Genomic DNA, 9,682 nt, shown 5'->3' with positions numbered 1-9,682 from the left:
AGTGGTCCCAAGGCCAGATCACCTCTAAGAGGCATTTGCCCTTCCTCATGTAAGTGTTACTTCCTGTTTCCTCTGCTCCTTTCTCTTCTGAGACAGATCTTGTGGACTCCTAGATTAACCTCTTACTTTACCTATCTTTTTCCTCCTATTTTCATTTCTTTGCCTGCTTCTTCTTCTCTCCTGAATTCCCCCAACTTCTAACCCTCCTTGTTAATTTTGAACTATAGAGGAAAATATAGAAGGTTTCCCCTACCCTTGGCAATGAATCATCCTTGAGACATAGCTTAGAATTCAATAGAAATTTTTCTATATCACAATTATTTCTAATGCAGAGGAAACAATTATTAATTTATGATCAATATACTGATCAATTATCTTGGTGAAGAATGGCGCAAAAGACTAGGAGTGAAAATACTGGTGAGAAACCAATTTCATTCTCCCACGCCAAAGGGAATGAATGCTAAAACAAAAGTTAGCAACCTTTCAAAGGGGGGAGGATTCAGGAACTTTGGAATAGGGAGGAAGAAAAAAAATATCTCTAGTCACCATTAAACTAGGAAAGCCCACAGTAGCATTTTGGGTAACAGTGGAAGATGGGAGTAGTAAGATATGGGCTTAATGGTGGATTCAGTTTTAAGTTTGTCCAGTTTGAATGACCATGAAGACATCAGGGAAGAGCTTTCTCATGGGCAGATGGAAATGCAAATCTGAAGTTCAGAAGAGGGGTCAATACTGACTTACTTATGAATAAATAAAAAACACACAAACACATGAACAGAGCTAATGAAGGAAAAGGGAAAGGGGGGAAAATAACACGAGTAGAATTCAGACTATGGGAAATTAATACAGGTGGGTAAAGAGGCTATGAATTATCTCTTCAATAAGGGTGATGATGAAAAGAAAGTACATTGGTATGGTCGCTCACTAGGATAGAAGTCAAAAGGACTACACCAGAAAAGGAGAACTCAATTGTGTAAATGGAGAGGGAAAGACTGAGCATACAAAAAAGATAAAGAATGACTAATCAGATATTATGAGATCAAGGTCTATGACCAAGGAATTATTCTTACAAAGAAACTGTGTCACTTCTTTCTTGCAAGAATGATGAATGAAGATAGGGTAAAGGTAAGGTGTGGGAGGCCTTGGGCAAACATTTTCTTCAAGGTCTCTGTCTACGTAAGCATTTTGATTGAGAAATGTCTTACAAAATTCATGGATCCATGTAAGGTATCATTATTAATCTATCAATGAAGATTTGGAATAATGGTAAAGAAGTATTTATCCATTCATTTGTTATTCAATCAGTGCACATGAAGATTCTTTATACTATCTCTCCCTGTTTAGATCCAGGAATCATTCCTTTGTGCTCTTTACAACCAAATGCACAATTCCTGGCCAATTTCTTACAATGCTATAACTCTTCAGAACCTCTCGGTATTGAAACAATATAGCTGTTCTGGCCTGTGCAATTCTCTGATACCAATGATTTAATGTTTGCATCATTACTCATGATGTAGCATCATCCATCATACCTGAATACCGTCTTCCAATAGCTCTCTCAAAGGTTGTTACCATGCTTTGCTAATGATGACCACAAATGCAAGTCTCGGGCAAAGTATGAAGGAAAATGTGAGTGAAAAACTCATTTTCTGGTCATATTAAATTTATCATTTGGAATTGTATAGCACAAGAGTAGAACATGTCTTTCAACTACAACTTCTCTTGAACTTTTTCAGGCTGTAATCACTACATTTCTAGAATATGAGCTTTTTCAGCGTTGACTTCACCATTTCTTTCCATACACTACCACCAAAAAGAAGGATGGGAGAAGGACCTATGGGCAAAGCTGGAAAGGTAGTCCCATTCACGCAAAGAATGTCCTTTACTTACCTGATCAACCCAGCAGAGTATGATGTCATCACATTAATGGAAGACAAGAAAGGACCTTGATTAGAAAGACTCTTTGGGAAGGTGGGCAAAAATCTCAGAAGCCAGTTGTAGTCATCCCTAGAGTTGACTGGCACAGGGTGCAAGTAGTAGTCAGAGGAGACAGTTGTAGTCATCCCTAGAGTTGACTGGCACAGGGTGCAAAACCCTGTAGAGGAGATAGGGTGACTACCCTGGGTGCACTTGGAGAACATACACAGGAAAAAAAGAACTGCCACCACCACCTACCCTCAGCTTTGGAGCCTGGAGGCCGAATCACAGTCACAACGTCATAACACTGATGGGCAGGAGCCTACATGTGGGCTCATATAAGTGGCTCAAGATGAGCAGATTTTCACAACCCCGAGGATCCCAGTTGTCTACCAGCTACAGCCATGCCTCTGTGGGGGTAAATAAATGACTAGAGGAAAAGGTCGGAGTGAAAAATACTACAATCTTCTTATTACCTTCACCAGGGCCATGATGATAAAAATCTCTTGCCTTATATGAGGCATTGTATAGACAGTTTTTCCTCTATTTTTAAGGGAAAACATTAAAAGTAAGCAAGGACTGTTCCTAAATAAAGAGGGACTCTCATGCTATAAATTTGCAGCATGACATCTTCTCTCTTTCACAGAAATGCAGCCATGTCTAAGAGGTGGCCCACTGATCTTACTGTATCTTGCCTAAGAACCAGAGATAAATAATCAGAGTCTACTAATGTCATCTACTTTCCAGAGAATAGGAAGCATGGCTGTGAGGTCAAAATGTCTCCAAATCCATATGGGAATCTTTCCCAAGGTTCTTCATAAGAGGTATGCAAAGGCAATGTAAGATATTCCTATAAGTTGACAGATTTTACTAGAAGTTGTCTTAGTAGAAGAACTAGGATCAGTAAAAACAGTGCTTTCCAGGGTGGGGGTAGGGCTGGGGAGATAATACTAAGTTTTGAGCAAAGCTAGAGTTTCAGGAAGTGAAAAGAAAGAAACACTAACAGGGACACACCCTAAGCAGAGATCTGGTTGGAAGAACCATTTCTAAATCACTTCTGGCATCAGACCCTAAACCTTTTCTAAAACAAGTTTCTATTGTAAATCTCTACAGTGAATAGGTTTAACTTTCACATTCATGAAAACAAGTTATATACAGCAGATCATATTTAGATAAGTGGCAAAGCTAAGCTCTAGTCAACCCTGTCAGTAACTTACAGTCTCTGCTATTGTTCTTAAATTAAGAACAGGTTTTTTGAACAGATATTCAGGGCAATCGTCATAAATACAGAGTCCTAATATGTCAAAATGGCTTATTCACGAGAACAAAAGTTAACTTCATAGAAAAGCATTTTTTAAGAGTAGAGAGTCTTACACTGTCTACTCTGGGCTAAGATACCACATCGACCCTGGGCTACATGCTGGTGAAGCAGGAAAGAGAAAATCCTGCATATGCTCATCATTCATGCTCTTGGTTTTAAACTGCTTTCTTCCTCATTCTTGTCACCTGGGTCCATCAAGCTTTCAAGCCCTTAGGCTTTGGACAATGCTTCTTGCTTCTCTTTATCTCACTTGACATGACTGTTGGCACTATCCAATTTTCTGGGTCAGATCCTTAGTTCTCCTTAAGACGGTAACTACCTCTGGCTATACCAGCTAAACATGCCTGCAAGGTTGGCCTAGAACTGTTCTGCTTCAACGCTGGCCAGAATGGGTGGCACTGCCACTGGGCTCACCTGGGACCAAGAGCAGGTCTGGACATTCATCAATATACCTTCTGTTGGAAGAAACTCTCCGTTGGGAGTTGCAGATGGGAAAATAACTTATATTACGAACACTGCTTTGGCAAACAAAGACAATAACAGAAATAACCCCTGGGCTGGACTATAGCCAGAGGAGGCATGCAATTCTGGGCAGTGTGTGCCTTTAGAAAGGCAGATTCACTTAAAAGCCACCTAGTTGGTACTGGAAAGGCCACATGAGCAAAACCCTATGCATGGTCAAGTCTCCTTCTCCAGGATACGACTCTATCCACAGTCTTGCTGCCTAGGTGGCCACAATTGGATGACATCACTCTGACTCTCTGGCCACGGCTGACTAGGCAAAGAGTGAATATCCCCTCTGAGATGGCCACATCCTGAGGCTGGCCAGGTAGGTACCCAAACCCAGGCTGAATGTATAAGTTTCCTAGGGTTGCTTTAACAACTTATCACAAACTTAAAATAATAGAAATAATAGAAATGTATTAAAATAATACAAATATTTAAAATATTAGATAAAAATAATAAATAATATTAAAATAATAGAAATGTATTCTATTAAATAATAGAAAATATTAAAATAATAAATTAAATTTAATTAATTAATAATAATAAATTAAAATAATAAATAATAGAAATGTATTCTTAAAATAATAGAAATGTATTCTTTTATTGTTCTGAGGCTGGATGTCTAAAATCAAGCTCCAAAGGCTCTAGGGAAGGTTCTGCCCTTGCCTCTTGTGTTTTTGGGTCCAAAAATCCTTTTTCTTGGCTCTTAGGTGCATCACTTCAGTCCCTGTCTCTGTTATCACATGGGGCTCTCCCCGAGCATCTTTTCTCCTGTGTCCAAATATGACTTCTTTTAAGGACACCACTCATATTAGCCTTAGGACCCACTCTAATCAGTATGATGTCCTCTTAACTTGATTACATCTGCAAAGATCCTATTTCCAAATAAGGTCACATTCACAGGTACCAGGGCCGGGACTGAGTATATCCTTTGTTGAAGGGGGGGGACACAATTCAACCCCCAAATACTGGGTCCATCAAAGTGCTCATCTTGGGCCTAAGAATGAAGAGACACATAGAACTAAGCAGCACATAGTGGAGGTCACAGTGAAACGGTGTGATGGGCTGCCTGAAAGCCGTGTGCCAGCAGCAGTCATCTGGGTGGAAGCCAAGTCAGGGAGAAGGAGAGAGAGGAGCCTGGAGCCATCACAGAGAGGGAAGGGTTGCTCCCAGCGGGGGCGGGGGTGTCCGACCTGCCTTGCATTCCTGACTTTTACCTCCAGAACCCCTCTGGCTATCTTTTACCCTTTTCTTCTTCACATAGCTGCTTTAACAGTTTGTTCCACAAAACTACAAGAACTAAGGTAAAAGAGTCCAGGGAGAATGTTCTTTTAGTGGTGAGAAAACAGACCAGCCCAGGAGGCACAAGGGTGGCACCATCACTGCCTGTTTCTCTCCTGGATTCCTGGCCATTACGGGGGAGCATGTGCAGATAGGCTAGGATATGCTAGCGGCTGCTTGCCTTGTCCATCAGTCTCTCGCATAAACAGGAAGCTAGCACAGGGCCTGGAAGTGTCCAGAATGACTCGGTCAAGAATTGCCCTTTTCACCTTCAACCTGGGATTCCCCTGACCTTGTCTCTCCCTCAGCTGGCACAGAACAGCCTACTGCCTCATTTCTTACCACAAGTGGAGATGCAATTAGCAGAGCCCATGAAAGAAGGGGGTAGGCGGGGAAGAAATTTATTCTGGGATTATATGATGCTCTACCCCACTTGTTCCCTGATTTCTGCCACCCCCAACCAAAAAATGTTGTCTACGTGCAAAACAACTCCTCAGTTCCAGAGATCATGGAATAGATGCTTATCAAGAATTTCCTTATAAAGCTCTCAACTGTGAATATCTGAATGACTGATAAATTCATTTTCATTTCAATTTAAATGCCAGAGAAGAGGAGCAGTCCCAGTTGGAAGTCAGAGCAGTGGCTCCGCGAAGCCAGGGAGCTCTGAGCCAGGTTTTGACCTGACCAGCAAGAAGGGGACGTGGAAGGTCTTGGAGGTTGTCACAAGCATGGTAGGAAGGCGCACACACCAGCTGTGTCTTTCCACAGCACCAGCTATAGTCAGTCATAAAGCAAAGTGAAATCACAATGAGAAAGCAGGTTCTGGGTCCCCACCTCAAGGACATCTCCCCATGGAATTAAACGTGGCGTCTTTAACAGCACACAGAGCAGGAGAGAGGACAAACCACACAACAAACAAGATAACAGAAGGGGACAGGAAGTGAACAAACCACACACGAAGTCAGTCTGGGGGTGCGCGGCTGAGGAAAGGCCTCGGTCTGGTCAAGGTCCACTCTGGGCACTGGCAGCTTCTGATGTTCAAGCGGGGGGAGGCTCTCGGTTCTGTTCAGAGATCCAGGGGGTGGATCCTTCGTGCCAGTTGCCTTCTGTAAGAGGTCGATGTAGAAGGGTCAGGTCTGAGGACGCGGACAGTTTGCTGAGCAAATCCTCCCCTTTGTAAAGGGATTTAATGGCTCTCAGGCCCCCGCAGACCTCCTCTGCTTCTGCTCAATAGCAGTTCTGGGTGCCAGCTGACACTGGTCCCGAGTATGTCTCCTACCTGCAGTACCTAAACTTCTTCGGTCTTTGCTTGACACGGGCCCCTGCGTGACATGAGAGACTCCCTATGATCTCTGTCCCCCGGGAACGGACCTGGTTACGGAGCAGGAACAGAGAGTTTCCCTGATTTGAGATTTGAGCGTGGGCCACCTTCAGGAATGTATAGGAATCTGCTGCAGATGATCTCATTTCCCCTTCAAAACTACACTAAGAACTGGGTTTAATAAATGAAGAGCTAGAGAATCGGAGAGACTAATGAGATTTCTGGTACTTGAATTTCTGGTTGATCAGGAAATAGTGGGAAATAAATATCACCCTGAACTTTTTATTTTCATCAGCCTTTTTCCTTGAGAAGGAACCAGGAAGTAAAGAAGACAGTGCAGGGGGCGTCTGGGTGGCTCAGTCGGTTGAGCAGCTGCCTTTGGCTCAGGTCATGATTCCAAGATCCTGGGATGGAACCCCACACCTGGCTCCCTGCTCAGTGGGGAGCCTGCTTCTCTCTCTCTCTCCTTCTGCCTGCCATTCCCCCTGCTTGTGTTCTCTTTCTGTCAAATAAATAAATAAAATCTTTTTTTAAAAAAAAGAAGACAGCATAGACATGAGATACAAAAAAGTTCAATATCAGCCATAAAATGCTTATCAACTGTTTATATCCAAGTTGGAATGTTTATGTTAAGACATTACATCAAAAAAAACAGATGTGAAATTATAAATATAACATCATCTCTGTCTTATAGTTCTCTCTATGTAGCAAACCTAAAGAAAAACAAAACAAAACAGAATCACCTTCCCAAATCTGGAGACAAATACACCAAAATTTTAAACAGGAATATTTCTGCTTTTTCTGTTTTCCTAATTTTCTATAACAAACAATTAGTATCTCTATAATAATATATGTTTTTTAAAAAGCACACTGTAATTATCTTAAGGGACACAACCAGCCAGAGCTGTGGGGGTAGACACTGGTGTCCAGGGCTGGATCAAGGCCACATACCGCCGTCAATATGCTGACTCACCCTCCACTGCTGGAGTTCCAGGAGCTGAATGCACAGGGACCGTCTCCAATTCTCCCTAGTGCTGCCCCACAGGAAATGTAGGCACCATTGCTACTTCCTTGTTGGTGACCAAAGAAGCAGCAGGGAGGTTACTGCTCCCTTTGCAGGCATCTAACCCTAAGAAATACTGACTTTGTCCCAGGTGCTATGAACACAAGGACAAACAGGTCCAGATGACTGCTCTCAAGTCTCCTGGAAGAAACAGTTTCTGAAAGACGTGAGGAGGGCTGGTAGTAACAGGCACAGGGTGTCATGCCCACATGTGCACGTGGCAATTGCAAGGAAACCGGCTTTTGGAGGGGGAGGGTTTCCCAGAACAGGGACGATCCAGCCTGGCAAGGTGCACACCATGATCCTGGAACCTTGGACCAACTCACAGGATGATGGTTTGTCTGAGCATACTGTGCTGGTCATCCAAATTGCCCCTCTTTCTTGACACCTACAGGGCAAAGCTGCTCATGATGAGTAGATAGGAGTTCGGTGGGGGTGCGGGGGAGGGGGAAGGAAATGGAAGCAAACCCCAGGCTGATGGAGCAGTGTGTGTAGGGGTGTGGTGACAGCATGCGCTCGAAGTATTCAGGGAAACCGTGAGGAGTCTGTGTGGTTAGAACTTGACAGGATGACATTCAGGAAGCTCTGAGAAGCCCCTGACAGGTTCATACGAGAGTGACATTGAAGTCAGATTTGATATGATATGTGTGGAATGAGTGGGGAAGCCAGGAGGAGATCAGGGATAGGAGGGCTTTGTGGTGGTTATTAAGACACACGGGGTGTGAATGTCACTCTGGCCAAGGAGCCAGGCTTTCTCTTCCTGTCACCGTCATACTGTTAGTGTCCCAGAGCCTTACCTCCAATCTAGAGTCACAGTACAGTCAGCTTTGTCGTATGTGTGAAAGTATGGTGTGTGTGTAGGGGGGGTATGGTGTGTGCGGGGGGGGTATGGTGTGTGTGTGGTGTGCGGGGGCACTGGGGTGGGAGGTGTGCATGTCTGTGTGTGCGGCATATGTGTGTGGTGTATATGTGCGTGTCTGAGTGTGTTCCCGCAGGGTTTCCAGAGCAGGGATGAGGACCCGCCTACATAGATAGATTGCTGCTTCCTCAGTAGGAGATGCTGCTGGTGGCCGTTGGCTCTCGCTGAGTTGGCCTCCGTGCGCTGTCTCCTGCTCCTCCTTCCAGGACTGAGGTTTCTCTACTTCGTGTTCTCCACTCCCCACTCTCATTCACCCAGTCTGTGGGAAAGAAAAAAAAAAACAAAACAAAACTGGTCTGCCAGTGTATGTCTCAGTCTTTCAGAAGCATTCTCAGCCTTACTGTTTGGAGGTTGGTTGGTGAACACTGAGTAATGAGGAGAAGGAAGGCTGTGTTGGAGAAGCACTTTGTCATGGTGGTGGCTGAGTGGTGTTCCACACCTCTCCTCCCACAAAAAGATCCATCCAAGTCCTAACCCTAGAAGCTGTAAATGTGACCTTATTTGGAAATAGGGTCTTTGCAGACATAAGTAGGTGAAGGATCTCGAAATGATACAGTTTTTAGAGACTTATCTAGAGACTTAGATAGTGGGTCCAAATCCAATGACCGGTGTCCTCAGAAGAGCAAGAAGATTTGAGACAGAGACTCACAGAGAAAGCCATGTGAAGACAGAGACAGAGGTTGAACTGATGTCTCTACCAGCCACCGAAAGCCAAAGCTTGCTAGAGCCAGAAGCAGCTAGGAGAGAGGCAAGGGGTGGTTTCTTCCTCAGAGCCTCCAGAAGGAACTAAATCTGAGGATATCCTGCTTTTGGCCTCTGGGCTCCAGGACCATGAGACAATGAAGTTCTTTTGTTTAGAGCCACCATCTTTGTGGTCATTTGTTTATGTTAGGAACAGTTGGGTGAGGGCAGAGCGAGGGATACACACTGTCACTGATTACTAAATGGAGGGATTATCTTCCCCACAGGCACGAGAGAATGATCTAAAGCTAAGGTGAGCAGTGAGGGTGGAGATAAGCAGAAAGATGTAAGAAATATGCATTTTCTGTATTTAAGGGCAGACTCTTCCCTCTTAGCCTCTGAGATCCTGAAATTAAGGAACATCTTATCAGTCATGCACACAGTACAGTGCTGCTTTTCTCTTTCCGGTCACTCAAAACTCTTACTCCATTAAAAAAAAAAAAAAAAAAAAGGTGGGGGGAATTGTTCAGAGACCTTCTGGCTGTTGAGTAATAGTAAAATGAACAAAACAAAACAAAACAAACAAACAAAAAAACTACCTACATAGAGAGTGTTACAAAAGATGTCATTTAAGAATTGAGAACACAAAGTATAACAAGGTGTTAAAACTGA

This window comes from Mustela putorius, unplaced genomic scaffold (assembly GCF_011764305.1).
Source record: "Mustela putorius furo isolate JIRA1106 unplaced genomic scaffold, ASM1176430v1.1 tig00003845_pilon_pilon_pilon, whole genome shotgun sequence".
NCBI lineage: Eukaryota > Metazoa > Chordata > Mammalia > Carnivora > Mustelidae > Mustela > Mustela putorius.
This window is presented reverse-complemented; position numbering follows the sequence as displayed.